Source organism: Equus przewalskii, chromosome 3, assembly GCF_037783145.1.
Source record: "Equus przewalskii isolate Varuska chromosome 3, EquPr2, whole genome shotgun sequence".
Lineage (NCBI taxonomy): Eukaryota > Metazoa > Chordata > Mammalia > Perissodactyla > Equidae > Equus > Equus przewalskii.
This window is the reverse complement of record NC_091833.1, coordinates 55,749,935-55,769,829: the sequence shown is the minus strand read 5'-3', so window position 1 is coordinate 55,769,829 and position 19,895 is coordinate 55,749,935. Positions and strand designations below refer to the sequence as shown.

The following is a 19,895-nucleotide window of genomic DNA, read 5'->3' as shown; positions in this document are numbered from 1 at the left end:
CAACACCCTATTCCCCTGACATCCCTGCCGTCTTCTATCCATCTTCATTGCCATTACTTAGACTTCTCAACCTATCGCTACTTTCATGGATTTACCCCTTTTCCTATCCAAATGAGGTGCGTGGTATATCATTTAACTTCTGTCTTTCAATAATCCTCACTTTTTATGTCTTTCTGTGCTTTGGTTGTATCTGTCCTGCTAATGCCCAAAGGTAGATTGATCTAGACATCCTCTTGCCTGCACCTGCAGCTGGACCCCTGGGTACTGCTGAAGGAAATTTTAGGAAATTTCCCAAAGATGTGGATGGCTGTTACTAATAATTTATGGTTTCAAAACTCAGCTGGGCTCTTAGCTAACCATTTATGTGCTTTTTCTCAACTCTTAATTTCACCCTCCTCCCTAAAAATATTCTAAAGCTTCACCACTCTCTCAAAACCATTGTTCTTAACTGCTGACCCTGACTTCTCTCCATATATGATTTGCCTAATGTTTCACAGAGAATATTGGGTCTAAACGTAGAAATTACCACCTGATCTATCTGTCAATCAAAATCAACTTCCTCAGTAGACAGTGGCCCCCTTAGAGCGCCCTTCTGATTATTGCCAGTCACAATTCCATTCTGGCAGCCATTGGCCCCTGCGCCGACCATCTACATTCAGAACATGTCTGCTCCTAACTCTTGGAACACCACCATGCCCTCTTGTCCCTCAGCCCAGCTCTCAGAGGGCCAGTTTGCTGCCCACTTGTACACATTTCCCCAAAACAGCAAGGCTTAGGCCTCCCCAAGAACCGTGAGGGAATGTATGTCCTAAGAGTGACTCAGGCTTTTCTGGTAACATTTTTGCAACAAAATAGGTCTGACCCCAGGTGGCTGCACTCTCTACTTTTAGAAACAGCTTTTTTCTTGAAAAAAAAATTAATAGTTCATTCTTGCTAAGTGAAATATTCCTTTATACAAGCGTCTACTCTCACCACATTTTTCCAGATTCAGAGAAAAAAGAACTCCTTGTCCTGTTTAGAGCTAATTTATTCAAGTTGTGTTTGATGCTTTCCATCCCTCTTTCCACTGAAGCTATACTTCATCTGTTGTTCCCTCTTTTTTTAATAGATTCTCAAACTGACCCTCTTAACCGGTTGGCTTTTATCTTTCCTCTAAGCATGCTGAAGCCATTTCTATATTAAAGAAAGGGAATCCTCTCTGTACTCTATCTCCTCTGTCTTTCAGTTTCCAGCTAAGCTCTTTGAAATAACAGCTATCTCCAATTCTCACTTCTTGCGTAGGCACTAGCTCACTGCAATTAGTTCTCTGCTACTGTTGTACAAATGAAACGACTCCCGCTAAAATCACCCGTGACTGCCAATTTGAAAATCCTATGGATTATTTTCAGGTCTCATCTTACTTAACTTCCCTACATTATTTGATTAGTGCTGATTAATCATCATGTTGATTACTCCTGGCTTCTCAAAGCTATTCATGTACTCTAACCTTTTATTCTCAGAATCCCTCATTGAACTCTCCCTTGTTTGTTTCACACATGTTGGCGTTCACCAGAGTTCATCCTTGAACTTCTTTTCTTACCATATCCATTCTTCTGGGTGATTTGGTCACTGTTCTGGAGTGGAGTTGTCTTCACAACTACAACGCTAGTGCAGATCTCTTCTTTACTTCAGACTCCATTATCCTACTGCTCACGACAGAGAAACTTCTGGATGTCCCATTAGCCCCTAAAACTTATTTTCAAATGTAGCTCATTTTAATCCCTGAAACCTGCTGTTAGTTGTGTATCCCCTATTTTGATAAATGGCACCATCCTGGCAACCCAAGGCAAAATCCAGATGTTATCCTAGGCCTCTTCCTCTTCATGACCAGCCCTATAACTAATAATTTACTAAAAACACTAGGTTCTGTTACCTTAACAACTTTGTTTACATTAAAGCAAATAGAAGGTGTCATTTTACCTGTCAACACTGCAGTATGAATCTTTATCTGATAACATTTTAAAGGAAAATATCATGACATTATCATACCTAACAAAATAATTCCTTAATATCATCTAATACCTAGTTAGTCCTTATTCATATTTCATTGATTGTCTTGAAGTTATCTTTTCACAGTTCATTTGACCGTATCAAAATCCAAACAATATTATGTTTTATTATTCTATCTTTTACTTTATAACAGTCCCCCTCCTTCATTTTATCTTTTATGCTGTTGGTTTGTTGGAGAAACCAGGTCGTTTGTCCTACGAAATGTCTCATGTTCTAAATGTGACTCTTGTACTATTGTTTGTTACACCCTACCTCTATCCTCCTATTTCCTGTCAACTGTTTTGATGAAATTGTTTCAATTCTTATTTTTAGGTAAGAATTTTTTAACATGTGAAGCTTTGTGAGCTTGATCAGTGGGTTCAGGTGGTATCAGTCTGATCACTCCATTATAGAGTTCCCCATCAGTTTTCATCCAATGGTTTTAGCACACAATAATGAAGCCTACTTAAATATTTTTACTAGGCGTTGTATAATGGTGGTTTTCTAATTCTATTCTTCCTGCATTTTTTGGCTAGAATTCTTCCACAGAGAATAAGTTTTCCTCATCACTTATTTGGTTACCTTGAACTAGAATTCAATTCATGCAGAAAGACAAAATAAATATTTGATAATTTTCCTTAGTTCATGAAAAAAGTGCAAAGCCAAAAGCATAAAAGAGTGTACAGATAATTCCAAACTGTTTTTAACAGTAGTTATACCAATTTGTACCCAACAGAAGGACTAGATAAGTGTTTCACTCTAGTTAACCTTCATCCTCACCAACACATGATGTTAACAAACTTTTTTTTTCCCACTGTGGTGAGTTATAAATGATCTCACATTGTGGTTTTAATTTTCATTTCCAAGATTACTAATCAGATTGAATATCTTTTTTTTTACTTTTTTTTTTTTTTTGAGGAAGATTAGCCCTGAGCTAACATCTGCTGCCAATCCTCCTCTTTTTGCTGAGGAAGACTGGCCCTGAGCTAACATCCATGCCCATCTTCCTCTATTTTGTATGTGGGACGCCTGCCACAGCATGGCTTGCCAAGCAGTGCTATATCCACACTTGGGCCCCAAACCAGCAAACCCCAGGCCGCCAAAGCAGAATGTGCGAGCTTAACCGCTGCACCACCGGGCTGGCCCCAGATTAAACATATTTTATTGGTTGTTTAGATTTTCTTTCTGTGGAGTGTCTACTAAGATTTTTCCTCATTTTTATATTGGTTGTTTATTCTTCCTTTTTTGTAGCTTATAGGAATTCTTTTTATTTTTATTTTTTGGATATTGATAAATCCTTTTTCCTGTTATACATATTAAAAAATATCATCTTCCAGTGTGTAATTCTCCTTTTGTTTCCTCTACATTGACTATTGATAGTCAGAAGTCAGAAGGTTTGATAGATTAATGCATTTTATTAATCTTTTCCTCTGCAGTTTGCACTTTTTGTGTTTGGTTTAACAAATCCCTATGTTCTGGAGGTCGTAAAGATATTGTCTTATAGAGCATTGTAGTTTTATTTTCATTTCATGTCTTTAACCCACTTGGATTTAATATTGTGTATGGTGGTAAGGGTCCACTTTTTTGGGTTTTTTTCTATAGGACTAATCATTTGTCCTAACAAAACTTATTGAAAAGTCTACTGTCTGCTCTCCTGCATCTGCAACACTGTTTGTGTCATGAGTTCAGTTCTGAGTGTGTTAGTTTGTTTCTGGGCTCACTATTCTGTTTTGTTGGTGTCTCCTTGAAATAATAGAATTTTGCTTATTTGGGATATTTTCATAATAATTCTTGATATAAAGAAAAGCAATTCCTTCACCTTAGTTTTTCTTCTTCAGGAGTATCTAGACTGTGCTTGCCTTTTACTTTTCCATATATATTTTAGAGTCAACTTGTGAAGTTCAACACACACAAAAGTTGTAATTTTGATTGGAATTAATTTTGCATTATGATCAATATTAGCTGGCATCTTTGTGATAGTGTCTTCCTATCTATGAACATGTTATAAACATGTTGTATATACACTTATTTATTCCTCCTTTAATGTCTTTTAATAATATTTTATAATTTTCTCAATTAGAGAGTTCGACCACTTTGGGGTTTTTTTTTCCTTCTTGGTGCCAGATAATTTCTGACCTTTTAAACAAAATTAGTTCTATGCCAGTGATCCCAGTAGATAACTTTTACCACATGAGTTTAATTTATGCCATCTATCAGAATCAAACTTTAGATTTTTCACTCGAGATTTTGTGCCAATAAATGACTTATACAGTTGTTACTAATGGGAAAAATGCCTTTAGTATATGTTGTTCCACACTTATTTTGATTCAGAATTAAAACAAAGACCTTAAAATTAAGGATTTCATAAGGTCTCTTTCTATTTACTTACCTTTTGACATGCTAGTTTAGTCTGTGTAGGAAGAGATATTAGTTCTGTGATTAGAATCCCGATTTCCATTTTTACTGTGAAAAATATAAATGTCAACAGACAGCTGTAACTATTATGAAATGCAGCAGTAGAAAGGGCCCTGAGAACTTGATGAGCTTGTCAGTCCAGACTCTATCTTCACCATGTCTTTAGGGTTCAATACCTTCTTCTCCAGCGTCTGTGTGAGTAACTTGTAAGTGAATAGCATATTACAGTTCCAAGTTCCTTACACTTCCCGACAACAACTTCATGAAATAGGTTCGGCAAGCATTATTCTTACCATCTGAGTGACGAGAAAACAGAGTCAACTGCTGGCTGAAATTCACAAGCAAAACAGTGGTGAGCGAGGACACATTCTTAGGCATTATAATTCACTGCTCACCCACAGGACGCTATTCTGTGTCTAAGTTTTCTATCTTGAGGGCGATTACACTATATAGAATCCTTGAGTTATATTCTGCCCCATGCTTAGCTGCTTAAATTTCTATGTTTATGTGTTGGTGAACAAAGATCTAAGGTCTGCCGGTAGAGCTCTACCCATCCCTCAAGTAGGCTAGTCAGGAGGAAATGAAAAAATTTTCTTTGTGTTTCTCTTTGGAGAGTCCATGAAATATTCATACACTTGACCAAAAAATGCCCCTAAATACTAAAGCTTTGAGAGATATTGTCAAATTTCCCTTGCAGTCCCATTGTCTGTTTTATTAAAATGTTTAACGTGCCAAACCTCTGATGTTAGAATTACAAAGTTGTGCTTATCCTGTGCTTAAGTGCATTTTTATGAAAGTATCTGGTAACATATTGGCAGGTTCTCAAGTTTAAAAAAAACAAAAGCAGTAAATGACCACAGTACTCCTGCAAGTGGTATATAAAATACTGCTTATTTTTAAAGTTATTAATGTTGTTCCCCATCTAAATATGATGACTAACCATTAAAATATCAGTTTAGTCTCTTCAACAAATGTTGGCTGAATTTTGAAGGAGGAAGGAATGCTCTGGGTGAAAAAGGAAGCTGACTGAGGAAGACTTGCCACACTTGTCTAGCTCCTTGATATTCAGTGTGGTCCATGGCCAGTAGCACTGACATCACCTGAGAGCCTGTAAGAAGAAAAGCATCTCAGCTCTATCACAACCAATAAATCAGAATTGTTATCTTAACATGATCCCCAAAATTTCAATATGCATATTAAAGTTTGAGAAGCATACTCTACAGCTGTGCTGTCCAGTAGGGAGCCACTAGCCACATTTGGCTATTGAGCACTTGAAATGTGACTAAACCCAAATTAAGATGTGCTATAACTGTAAAATACACACCTGATTTTGATGACAACATAAAAAATATAAAATATCTTATTAATAAATCCACATTAATTACACGTTAAAATAATAATATGTTGGGTTAAATTAGATATATTATTAAAATTATCTTCACCGATTTCTTTTAACTTTTTTTAATGTGGCTACTAGAAAATTCAAAATGACATATATGGCTCACATTGTATCTCCATATATATCTCTTAGACAGCTCTGTTTTGGTCTACTTGTCTACAACCCAGAGATTTGATCCCATCTCAGTCTTTAGAACCAATACTGCTCTCAGATAAGTGTGATGTAAGAAGAGATAGACAAAAGATCACCAGTCAGTAGTGTCTGGCAGCAGACGTGTTTTATATGGCCTCTGCAATGTATTTAAAAGTTGTGTCAAAGTTTTAGAAACAAAAAATATCACATAAAATATCTTAGATTTGCAGATCCTCTTAAAAACTTACAAGGTCTTCCCGTACTGAGTCTGTATTCTCTTATCCCAGCCATAATCTAGAATTAAATAGCAGCTGCTCCTTGAGATAGGGATATTCTCATCAGATTAAAACAGACTTGACCATTCACACATACCGGCATCTGTACCATCATCCTGGAGTCACTCGTTTACAGTACCTGTCAGATTCTTCTAGGCATTTGAGTTTGTGGCTTCTGGTCTAAATTACCATCTTAGATTTTAGAAGTCATATTTGCCATTAGCCTAATCGTGATCTCCTTTGTCCAACCACTCTGGGTGAGTTTAATTTCAGCCCTTGGGGTCTCTCAGGTTGCTCCACACCACTGTGGGCAGCAAGGCTGCACTGAGTCAAAGTCTGAGATGGTTATGATGCTGATAAAAATTAACTGAGCACTTGCTGTGCACAAGACACTGTGCTAAATAATTTATACACATCATTTCACTTACTCTTTACAACTACCTTATGGGTTAGGGATCTTTTTCACATTTTAACATCAAAGAACATACTTTATAGAGATGTTAATTGGTTTATCCAAAGTTACACACAGATACATTTGCACTCACAACTAGAAATCTAGGAGAAACAGATCTGTGAAACCCCAAATGCCACGAGTTTTTCATCAATACATGATTCTACTTTTGGACTTTGTCATGAAAAGATATCATTTTCTCCTTTGGTCTCATATCCATATCCCAGTCATTGTCAGGTCATATATTTCTTTTGCAGATGTGTATCTGACTTGGCAAGACCTAATTTGGGATTGTTTTTCAGAACTTTAAGCAATCCTGCTATCCACAGTTAAGATGAAAATTTCAGCCATCCTGTACCCACCCTTGCCACTTCCTCCTTTCATTGAGCTTGGCAGAAAACAGCCTTTTGTACTTAACCAGGCTTTTATTTTCAGTCACTGTGAGTAAGAATTACAGTGTCACACAGCTTTGTATGTGGAAGAGCCCTGGACAGAACTAAAAGTGGCCTTTAATTGTGGCTTCAGCCTAAAAGTCTTCAGGGAAAATTGGCCCTGACTTGTTGAACCTTGGTTATGTCCCGGGATACTTTTAGAATCTATTCATATCCTCTAAACTGTGGTTCACATAATTTTTGTAATATTTACTGCAATCCTTTTGCAAATAAATTTAATTTTCCAATACTTAACTCATTTTAGCTTCTCCTTATCCCAAGTTAAACATTAAGTACTCTGTCTCATGGAAAACTCAAGGATGGACAAGAGAAGCCCCAAAAGCTATATTCAGATGGACCTCCTTCTTCCTGTCTGTAAAACCCAAATATGCTCAGACTAACACTTGCTACTGAATTCCTTCTGAAATAGCTGTCTGCATCATTCTATGGTAAAATTTTATCCAGGCCCTGTTTGGCTCCCTGCTTTAAAAAAAGTCAGAATCCCAGAACAATCATCTGGTAGTCTCTTTAATTGCCTAGAATGTGCTTCCCTGAGGATTATGTCTCTGGGTAAACTTTAAGTGAATAATTAGAGATCTGAGACAGCCTCGAGTTTATTGACAATACTTAGTGTAGTTAAGACAGGATTATTCTTGACACAAGATTTTTTCCAACGTTTAAAAAATTTTGGTAAAATAAACATAAAATTTACCATTTTAATCATTCTTAAGGGTATTGCCCAGTGGCATTAAGTACATTCAAATTGTTGTACAATTTTTCCAACTTTTTATTATAACATTTAAAAATATTTTAGAAAAGTTCAAAGAATAGTACAATAAATACCAATGTACTTACAACCTAGACTAAACAATTGTTAACGTTTTTCCAAATCTCTCAACTCTCTAAAGTATGTTGGGGTGTGTGTGTGTGCACCCCACTTTAAAGTAGCATGCAGATTTCACCCCTAAATATTTCACCATGAATCTCCTAGGAATAAGAATATTCTTCTGGGGCCAGCCCCGTGGCCAAGTGGTTAACTTTGTGCGCTCCGCTTCAGCGGCCCAGAGTTTCGCTGCTTCGGATCCTGGGCACAGACATGGCACTGCTCATCAGGCCATGCTGAGGTGGCATCCCACATGCCACAACTAGAAGGACCCACAACTGAAATATACAACTATGTACTGGGGGGCTTTGGGGAGAAAAAGCAATAAAAAAAAGATTAGCAACAGTTGTTAGCTCAGGTGCCAATCTTTTAAAAAAAAAAAAAGAACATTCTCCTATATAATATCACCATTATCATATGTAAGAAAGTTAATAATTATTTCATATTATGATCTAATATCCAGCTCATATTCAAATTTCCTTAATTGTTCCCAAAATGTGTTTTATACCTGGTTTTGTGAACCATCATTCAATCAATGTACAAAAATTGCATTGCTGTATCTCTTGACTGTCTTTTACTGTGAGATAGCCCTTTCCCCCCAGTTCCCAACAAGATATGTTTTTTCTTGCTCATGACATTGACTCTTTAATGAGATAGGCCAGTTACCTTTTACAGTGTCCTGCATTCTGGTTTTGTCCTATTGTTTCCTTGTGGCATCATTTGACTTGTTTCTCTCATCTCTATACTATCTTTAAACTGGAAGATAAGTCTGAAGTTTTGATTGTATTGTGTAAATATTTTTTCAGCAAGAATTCTCTATTGGTGAGTAATATGTATTGCATCCTATCAGGAGACACCTAATCTCAAGTTATCCCATTATTAGTGATGCTCAATTTGACCACTTAGTTAAAGAATAATTACTAAATGTCTCCTCTAAAAGGATATATTTTCATTTCTTTGGGAAAATTGTTATAGTAGTTAAACTAGTATGAACTAACATTTCTGTATTTTTACAAACCTATTTGTTTATTTGTCTATTTCCTGTTTAAAATATACATTTTTAAAAGAAAGGATATTAATAGCAAATTAACTTTGATATCCAGAGTTTTTTCATTTAATTTTCTAATTTAGAAGAAAGGATAGAATTTGTTATAATAGAGTTTGAATAGCATTACAGTTATAGTGTAGAGCTAGCAGGAGTCATAGACAAATTCCAATGTCCAAATAAATTGTGCACCAAAATTGCGCTTGTTTATTGTTTGGAACTCAGAACCATTTTCCTAGAGAAACTGTCATTTAATTTCCCAGGCCATCACACAAAATGCCAAACCCATTATTTATACTGAAAAATTAGTTTTGTTGTATGTAGCAAGAAGGAACTTGAGGATATCAAATAAATGTCTCCATATTCCTACAATTTCCCTATCTCAGCTATATGAGGACCATCTCTTTTGAGTTAATAAGTAAGGATGCACCATGATCATCTTTCTACAGATACCATATCCATGGCCACCACGGAATCAAAAAAGTAAAGTAATATCATGCTTCAGGGAACATGTCTTACTCTCTGGAGTAGCAGGCAATATCAGTTTCTATTCTTGGAATACATATAAGTCAACACCTTTCAGGTAGATTCTGTTCAAAATCCGGTGTTCATAACTTGGGGAACACTAAAAATCTATTGATGATGGGAAATCTAGAAATCTAAGGATGCTTGTGTGTAAATCTCACAAATGAGAAGAGGATTAATGACTTGCTTAAGGAAAAAAAGGTAGATGTAACAAAAGAGGGACTAGATCCGAGGTCTCCTAACCCCTAGTCCAGATTCTTTTAACATTCCAGCATGCTGTGTATTTATCTATTTGTACATATGACTTGAGCGTCTCTATTTTGCTTTACTCCATTTTATTTTTAAACTGTACTGGCTTAACCCAGGTGATAAACAAAAACTGCTTCATTTTTTCTAATTAATTTCTACAGTTACAAATCATCTATGACATTTTCCCTTGACCATGGCTGAGTTAAGATGCAAACAAAAGTGAGGAATAAAATCACATGGATTAAATCCAAATCTATCCGCAATACTTCCTATGGGGAAATTCTGAAGCCATTCTGGAATTGAACTTAACAGACAGATTTACTGCTCTCCCCCGATCCTGATTTCTGTTTGCCCCAGAAATTCTACTCTCTCTGTTAGAAAAATCACCTCAAACTTCAGGGACGAGATTAGCATTCAGTAACATAGAATTCTACTTAGACTTCTAAAGATAAACATTTTTTAAGATTCAAGACAACCAAAACCTTCCCGTGTTAAATGAAAAATTCCCATCAACTTTTCCTGTCTTGTTTCATGTGTCTACCCACCTCTCCTCATGCTTAGATTATAAAGAACTACTCACTGTTCCCTGGATACATCATGGGCTTTCATGACCCTCTACCAGAAGTACTGTGTTCATGTGCTCCACCTGCTCAACCCTTTCTTGAGGACACAATTTAAGTGTGACCTCCTTTTTCAAAACTCTTCAATTCCCCAGACTGAGTTTACCAATATGATTCCATATCATTGTGTCTACCTCTTTTCCTTCACATCAATTACAACGTGATATTAGCATGTTTCTTGTGAGTTCTTCAACACAGGAACAACCATGATGTTGGAGGTTTGGGGTGAACTTCCTCTGTTCTCAGGGCTATAACTGGCAAAGAACTCATACAAAAAGTCCAATGAAGATTCATTCAACAGATAGTTATTGAACACCTTCAATGTACCAAGTTCTAGGCATTAAAGAAACAACAGTTACAAGAATAAAGAAAATATTTTCTTATAGAGTCTATAGTCAAGTAGTAGGAAAGAGAAAATAGACAACAACAACAAATATATCTATTTATTCATCTATATGGGTGTATACATACACATATATGTAAAATATATTTATCTTAAGTAGTTCAGCATCTATATATCTTATATGAAATGTCAGAGAAAGATGAGTGCTATGGAGGAAAATAAAGCAAGGAAGGGGATTTCTGGTTGCCATTTTAAATTACTCTGGTCCTCAAAGACTTTACTGCACTGCTCAGCTGGCATTTGCACAGAGAGCAGAAGAAAGTGAGCCATGGAGAGACCAGATGGAAGGGCTTTGGAGGCAGAGGACACAAGGCCCCCCGAGGCAGTCTGTGTGAGGGGCAGCAGTGGGGCCAGTGTGGCTGGAGGGGCATGGCCAAGGGAAGCAGGTTGGGTAATGAGGTCAGAGAAGGAATGGGGGACAGATCACATGGGGCCTTACAGGTCGTTGTAAGGACTTTATTTTTATTCCAAGTAAAATGGGAAGCCACTGGAGAGTTTTTAGCATGGGATTCATGTGATGTGAATTAAATTTTTACACAATCCTACCGTCTACAGAATTGAGGGAAAACTATGGAGAGAACAAAGGTAGAACAGGGAAAACCAGATACTAGAACCAAAGTATCAGCTTTCTCAGTGGCCGTCCAATAATTCCAAGCCCTGGGTTTTCTGATAAAGTTGATCTTTTGTGGTTATCAAACTTTAGCATGCTTCTGAATCACCTGGAGAACTTGTTAAAACCAGATTTCTGGGTCCCATTCCCAGAGTTTTTAATTTAGTAGTATTGAGGTGGGGCTTGAGAATTTGTATTTCTAACAAATTCCCAAGTGATGCTGCTGGTCCAGAGACCACACTCTAAGAAGCACTGATGTAGGAGGATGCTTCTACTTCCCCCGCCCCATCGACACTGGACATCAGGGCTGCCCAAGGAAGAGCTCGCTCTGTGGAGCAAACTCCAAGGACTCTTCCTCAGCCTCTTATAGGCCTGCAGCCTCTCACTTTAACCAGCCACATCCTGAACACAATGTGCAAAAGAGAAAGAGAGCTCCAAGTAGCTCTGTGCTGACTTTTCAATGCGTGAACCCTCCTGCGAATACATGGACCAACGTAAGCCAGGACGCCACCCTTCAGATCAGCTTGCCGCACTTCCTCTCCCATGGAAATCCTCTCCTGTGGAAATGTGGGAGACTATGTTTCTACTTATAATGTATTTATACCCCTGATGCCTACTTAAGGCCCAGCATGTGGCAGAGACTTACTAAAAGTCTGTTAGATGAATAAGTTGAATGAAACAACTGATTTTTACTAAGGAAAAGCTTAACCCAATTTTGGAAGACTTCAGAAATATAGTTCTTGCTTAAAATATTGAACTTTATAAAAAACATTTAGCATTGTGAAAGACTATTCAAATGAAAGAGAAAAGTTGTATATTACTTTTACTATCAGTTGATCATTATTTTTTAATAACCCTAGGTATATGGCACAATAATTTTGAAATTGTACTGACAATACCACTCTAGCAATAATCAAAAGGTTATTATATTATTTTATAATTGTATTTTAAGTCTGGATATGTGCCATTGATTCAAAAAGTTTATTTTGTTGGTGGGACAGAGTTTTCACTAGATTTTAAACTGTCATTAGAACCTTTTTATGTGTTCTCCAGATCAAATGTCATCTCACCATATGAAGTAATAGTTAGAAAATAATTAAAATTTTACTATAATCTTGCTTTCATTGTTTTCATAAATATCCAGTAGTATAATGTGTGCTTTGTACAGAGTCTCTGAATTTCCTTTGGGTTTTAATATAGAAATGACTTTATTTTATTGAATTCCTATTTAGTTCTAGTTTGTCACATAAAAGCAGTGCATTGGGCAGTAAGTTAGAGCACAAGAGCTTATGCTTAAACTTTAGAACTTCATCTGCCAAATTACTTATAAAATTAAATTCATTCCATTTCTACTCATGTATTAGGCTGAATGAAACAATGTGAGAGCAGTTTCTTCCAACACTATACAATTTCGTTTTCAAATATTACTAAACGTTTACCACATAGATTTCAAAACCAGGATAACAATTTGAAAAACAAAATTGATCTTAAAGATTCCGTTGTTAAGAGAGCAATCTGTCTGTTATTTTGTATTTTCCCTTCCCCTTACTTTTAGAAGTAAAAATCATCATTTTAAAAGAACTAAATGATTCAGTTCGATCTGATGATCCCTCAATTTGTATGCATGGCCAAACTTGAGAAGAATGAAACAGAAACCCTGATTCAATTATGGGTTACCCTTGTCTATTTCCATAAGAAGTTCCAGTCACATACAAAGATTTCACACCTGGTGCTAAGCACACTCGACTGAAGTTGTCAAACCTAACTGTGGTTTTCCTGAGCATTTGAATTCGGGGAGAATTAATGTAATTCTTTCAGTGCCTATCTTTCCCCCATTAGCAAAATTAGATGTTACTTAGCTATGCAAACAACAATACAACATATATATTCAAACTCATATACTCACACACACAAGTATAGTGAAGGCTTGTTAACACATTAACGTTCTGAGTCATTTATGTTCCATCATCTCTAATTTTGTAAAGGCACAATACAACAGAAGTTAACTTGTTGGTGACATGGATCTAAAAATTCCATACCAACATTTTTATTTTTTTAACACTCACCATGTTTACTTTCTATCAATATTTTTACTTTTTTACATAATCATTTTTTAAAAAACTATTTAAAGCTGTGTAGTTCTGATTCATGAACACACCCTAATATCAAGCTGTATAATTCTGACTCATGAACACACCTTTCAATCTGGTAACATGTGCATGCACCTCTGTGCCAAAATTTAATGAAATGGAATAATGGCATTTTCTTAAGTAGTTTAGCTTCTTTACTCATAACCCAGAATTCAGCCTCTCATTTCCCTTTCCCACCTTCAAATAAGGAAAGCAATAAACAAGCTCAACATGAAAGGGCAAGTCATTGAGAATGCCAACATCCCTTCTTATTAGTTCCCATAATCTTTATCCATTATCATCTATCTGAGTGGAATTCTGCAATGTCAAACCTTTGGGATTTTACTGTTTAAATTGTAGAGTACACTGGATGCCTAAGTCCTTTGACTGTGATGCACTGTCAAGAAAGTGCAGAAAATGAACATGTCAAGGAAAGTTAAAAGGAAAGAAGGGAGAAAGAAAGAGAAGGAGGGGGAGAGGAAGGAAGGAAGGAAGAAAGAGAAAAGAATGGCTTGACATTTATTGAAATGTCTCTAAATTGGGAAATATTCTCCTTGAAGCTTTTCATTTCATGTGTGAATACATGAAATGAGTCCATTAAACAAGAATTATTGCTTTGGTTCTTCGACTCATGTTGATTGAAGCCACTTTAAAGGCATTTAAACTCTGTAGAAGTTGGTTAATCAACATTTAGTATATAAGAACAGAGTTAGAAACTCTCTCAATTTGCTGGAAAGGTCTGTTTTCTTTATTTTCCAAATGCATGCTTTATATTCTTCATAAATCTAGGCCTTGTCCCCACTAGTTTTCAAAATATGCATATGATTTGAAGGATGCGGAACCAGATAATGGTGTTTGGTGTTTTTCTATAGCCAAGTTCCCTAGAACACTCCCTAAAAAAAAGTGTATAGCAATGAGAACTGTCACAAAGAGATTTCAGTCACTGTTTCTAAGAAAGCCATATAAGATTAGCGTATAGTTTGAACTTGTCTAAAGATGAAAATGAGCTATTTAGCTCATCTGGGAAGCAGCTGTGCAGAACTGTGGAAGGCGGCAATAAGGAGGAACCACTATTAGGTAAACAAAGCAACAGAAAGATGGTGAAAAGGGTAAAGGGATAAGAAATTAGAATCCGTTCAAACAAAACTAACTTGGATGAATGAGGAAGAAAGACTTTTCCTGCCAACTCAGTAAATGTTTAATCTGGAAAAGCATGCTTCCACATCTGGCTTATGTTTAATATTGTAAATATTACCCCTTTCATTTTTTATCTTAATTTTGATGTAAATTTTGGTTTATTAACAAGAATAAAATAAAAATCAGGATAACATGTGGTATTAATATGATAAATGCTGAATATTTCAAATAAAATATTCAACATGCAACATATTACCTACTCTCTAACATGTACTGACAAAAGTCTCTGAAGAGGAAAACTGAAAATATTGGAAATGGTAAACATTTATATCATTTGAATATGAGTCACCTAATAGATTAAATACTATGAAAAAAAAATTCTCCAAATGACAAGAGGAGTAGTTATTTTGGGATACATGTAATACAGTATGATTTTCAAAGTGAGTATTCTTCATTTGAAAGGAAAAAGGAATTAAAAATGATTGACTATGTTTGTTTGTTTGAGGACAGTATTGTGATGTTGTATACAGAAATGAAGCAGTTCCAAACTGAATTATTCCTAAATTTTCCGAGGAACTGCTCTGAAGGAGACTTCTACTCTTCAGGTTAGCTGCTCATATTAACAAGTGGCTTCCTCAGGCCTTCTGGCCCTTCTTTCCAGGGCTCGAAAGAGTCAGGTCATGTGTAAGGCAAGTCAGTCCACAAAAAGAAGACAAATGGAATAAATTGTAAGCCCACCTACCTGGGAAGTGAAATTAAGCAATAATTTTTCTCTGCTTCTGTATGTAATAAAGATAATAACTTGCATTTGTGAGTTTTTAGCACATTTTCACAAACATTTGGTCATTTTAACATTCTTCACCCATACATTTTATTTCCCCTAGTAATTATAACACAATGACTCAGAATAATAAGATGTAATCTATTATTTTACAGATGCTATAATAAAATATCTAAAAAGTATTACAAGAACACAAATTAAGGTGTGACTAATAAATCACTTGAGGAATTACAGGAAAGGCTGCTGCAAGAAAATAATTCGCTTTGTTGTTGAAAAATGAGTAGAAGTCTGCCCAGTAAAAAAGTGGAGCACAAGGTATTCCAAATCTGAACAGAAACGTGAGAAAACACGGCAAACTTTAGGACAGAGAGCAACCTCAGTCCCCTAGATGTATCATATTCTAGGATAAGCTGAAATGAAATGTAATACACATAGGGAAAGAGCTATGTGGGCTGGTAGGACGTTCTTAGAGGGTATTCCCAAACAGTTTCTGTCATTGCAGGAGAAACTAAACCTTTCTAAAACTTTATCATGAAATTCAATAATTAGATATTAACGCCTACTGTGAGCTAAGCTGTACCTGACATTGGGAATTCAGCCATTGACAGTAAAGGTTAACTTCTCTGGAGTGCTTATGTTCCGGAAGACAAGACAAACACAAAAGTTGTTAGATGTGTTGATCAGGGTTTTTAGTTGCGTGTAAGAGAGTCTATTGGAGCTGGTTTAAGCACAAAGAGATATAATAAGGATATAAGTAGTTCACAGAATGGAAGACGGAAGAAACAGACTCTAGATGGAGTTTCCACACTTAAGCCAAACTGCAAAACTGAGCTGACAAAGAAGCTGCAGCCTCCACCACAATCAAGATACTACATTATCAGGAAGCTTTTCCCACTGTTGACTGCTCCAGAAACGTGCTGCTTCTGCAACAGTCGGGATCTAGAATCTTCTGCCACATCTGCCAGCTCTAGAATTGTGCCTTTTCTGCCGTAGTCTGTTGGAGCAACATTGTCCCTTATGTTCCGTGTCTCTCCCCGCATAACTTAGTTCCAAGTTGGTTTCTCCTGTCAGAGCCTCTGATTGGTGAAAACTAAATCACATGGAAAAACCAAGCTGCAAGGTAACCTTGGAAAAGTGGATTGTAGCTCTCCCACCTCCACGGTACAGGAAGGCACACCAGAAAGGGGATTAGGGTGGGTATTGAGCAAACAGTCCATGGTATCTGACACAAGTGATGACTAAAATGCATGACTTACAACTTTTTTTTTTTTGAGGAAGATTAGCCTTGAGCTAACAACTGCAGCCAATCCTCCTCTTTTTGCTGAGGAAGACTGGCCCTGAGCTAACATCTGTGCCCATCTTCCTCTACTTTATATGTGGGACGCCTACCACAGCCCGATTTGCCAAGCGGTGCCATGTCCGCACCCGGGATCCGAACCGGCAAACCCTGGGCTGCTGAAGCAGAACGTGCAACTTAACTGCTGTGCCACTGACTGGCCTCTGACTTACAACTTTTAATAAATAATTTCAAGGAAATAAATAGTAGGCCAAGACTAGGGTAAGCAGGCAGAAGCTGCTCTAGACAAGATGATCAAGGGTAGCCTCTCTGAATAGGTAAAATTTAGGCTCATTCCTAAAAGATGAAAAGTGCTTCCTAACTTACCATGTGAAGAGTAAGGAATAGACAATTTTAGGCAAAGAAATCATACAGAGCCTGGTAGTTAAAGAGCAAGCTCTCTGGAACCAAACTGGGTTAAAAACACTCTCTGCCTCTTACTTACTTTATGATCTTGGGTAAATTACAAACTCTCTAACTTATTATCCTTGTTTGTAAAATGTAGATAATAATGATATCTACCTAAGAAGTTTACCGTGAGGATTATGTGAATTAAAGTATGTAAAGCACTTACAACAGTGACTGGCACATAGTACATGCAATAAAAATGTTTGTTATTATCATAAACTTTTTCAGCATGCTCGGGTTGGGTTATCTATGAGATGTGTCTAGAGTTGAAAAGTCTGGAGATACAAATTTGAAAGTGTTCAAAAGAAAGTTAGTACTTAAATTTCTGGGAAAGAATGTTACTAACTAGGGAAAGGAAGAGAAGAGATATAATGTGAGAACACCAAATTTTAGATGTTGGAAAGAGGAAAAGAACCCAGTAGACTAATCTGAGAAGGAAAGTATGGTGGCATAGGAGGAAAAGCAGAGCACAGTCATATCATGGGATTCAAGAGAGAAAAGTATTTCAGGAATGAAGTAATGGAAAACAGTATGGAGTTTCCTCAAAAAATTAAAAACTAAGTAGAACTACCATATTATCCAGCAATCCCACTTCTGGGGATATATCCAAAGGAAATGAAAACATGATGTCGAAGAGTTATCTACACTCCTATGTTCATTGCAGCATTATTCATAATAGCCAAGATATGGAAACAACCCAAGTGTCCATCAACAGAGGAATGGATACAGAAGATGTAGTGTGTGTTTGTGTGTGCGTGTGTGTGTGTGTATATATATATAATGGAATATTGTTCATTCAAGAGAAAGGCAGACACCTTGCCATTTGCGACAACATAGATGGATCTTGGGGACATTATGCTAAGTGAAATAAGTCAAAGACAAATACTGTATGATCTCACTTATATGTGGAATCTAAAAATGCTGAATGCATACAAACAGACTAGAATGGTGGTTACCAGGGTGGAGGAGGGGGAGAAGGGGAAATGTTGGTCAAAGAGTACAAACTTCCAGCTATAAGATGAATAAGTCTTGGAGATCTCATGTGCAGCATAGTGATTATAGTTAATAACACTATATTATATACTTAGAAGTTGCTAAGAGAAGAACATTAAATGTTATCACCAAAAAAAAGAAATGTTAATTATGTGATGTGATGCAGGTAATAGCTAAGACTATGGTGGCCATCATTTTGCAATGTATAAGTGTATCAAATCAACATACTGTACACCTTAAATTTACACGGTGTTATATGTCAATTATAGCTGAATTAGGTGGGGAAAAAAAGAATTAAAAGTTGCCATTTGTTGATTAAAATAAGCATTAAAAAATGTCCATTGTATCTGGAAATGTGGAAAACGTTAGTGACCTTTGTAAGAACAGTTTCCATCAAGTGGTGTGGTATTGTGCCAGGGGAATACTATATTGTAGGGGATTGAAAGGTGACTTGGAGGTGGAGAAAAAGAAACAGCACGAGTAGAGAACTCTAGAAGTTTGATGACAAAAGAAATGAAATGAAAGTGGAAGAATTGTGTGCGTCTGTCCGTGTGTGTGTATTGGTAGGGGTAGATGAGAACAGTAGTCCAGTATGGAAAAGAGATATGAGAACTAACAGTGTTTTTAGGATAAGATGTATAAGAGCAAAAAGGAAGTGGAAAGACATTCACATCATTCCATCCTACGGCATTCTAAATCAATTCTTTCATGTTTTTCTCATTATCTTATATGTATACACGTCCACTTTCTGTAACTACATAATTAATGGAATAGGGGAAATATTAAAATAGCAATGCCCTTGTCTGGTTGTTGCCTTATATTTAAAGAGCCTGGGCTTTGGAATCACTCAACCCTCATTTCTAATTCTGATTCTATCATCTTGGGCAAGTGACTTGACCTCCATGACCCTTAGTTCCTACATCTTACAAAAGTTGATGATAAAATCTTTCTCAATTAGTAGAGGGTCATATGATCAATATGATATTGCATATAAAGTACATATTATGAAAACTAACCCATAGTAGATGCTTAATATATTAAGCAATTATTAATCATTTCATTAAGTATCGAGTGTCACTGGGTGATGAAGTTGGTAAAAAGAAAAAAGATGAGATAAAAAGAATTTATGAAGGCTAGTAAAAACGTAAATTTTCATAGACCATCTATATTGTGAACCACATTTTTAGAAAAAATGTATGACATACCAGAATAATTTCGGTCCTAAAAGTGGAAAGTGGGCAGCTGTGGAACAGCATGAGTTAGGTCACAAATCACCACCATACTAAACAACTATGCACAAATGAGACAGCAAGGTCGCCTTGAGGCAGGGCTCTCCCTTGGAGCATGAGGAATGGAGGAGAAGGGATGTGGAGGGCTACACAAAATATACCTAGTGCAGTATAAACATAATTTCAGGCAGAGAACCTGTTCTCGTAGCATCAGACTAGAACATGTACACAGACACACACATATTACATGTTAAGTAATTTTAATTTTTAAAATCCATTGCTTTATCAAAGGGTTGATTTTTTTCATCACCTCTCAGGATCTGCTACGAACATTCTCCTCTCCTTTGGATGAAGCAGTATAATGATGTAATGGGTGTTGTGAGGTACTCTTATTAAACATTCCAGGTCTTTCTGAA

General features: G+C 36.4%; 1 protein-coding gene across 7 annotated transcripts in view; it reads left to right on the top strand.

Annotated features, from left to right (window-relative positions):
* Positions 1-19,895, top strand: part of CFAP299 (cilia and flagella associated protein 299) — a 567,043-nt gene that overhangs the window by 487,755 nt on the left and 59,393 nt on the right. The window lies entirely within an intron of this gene.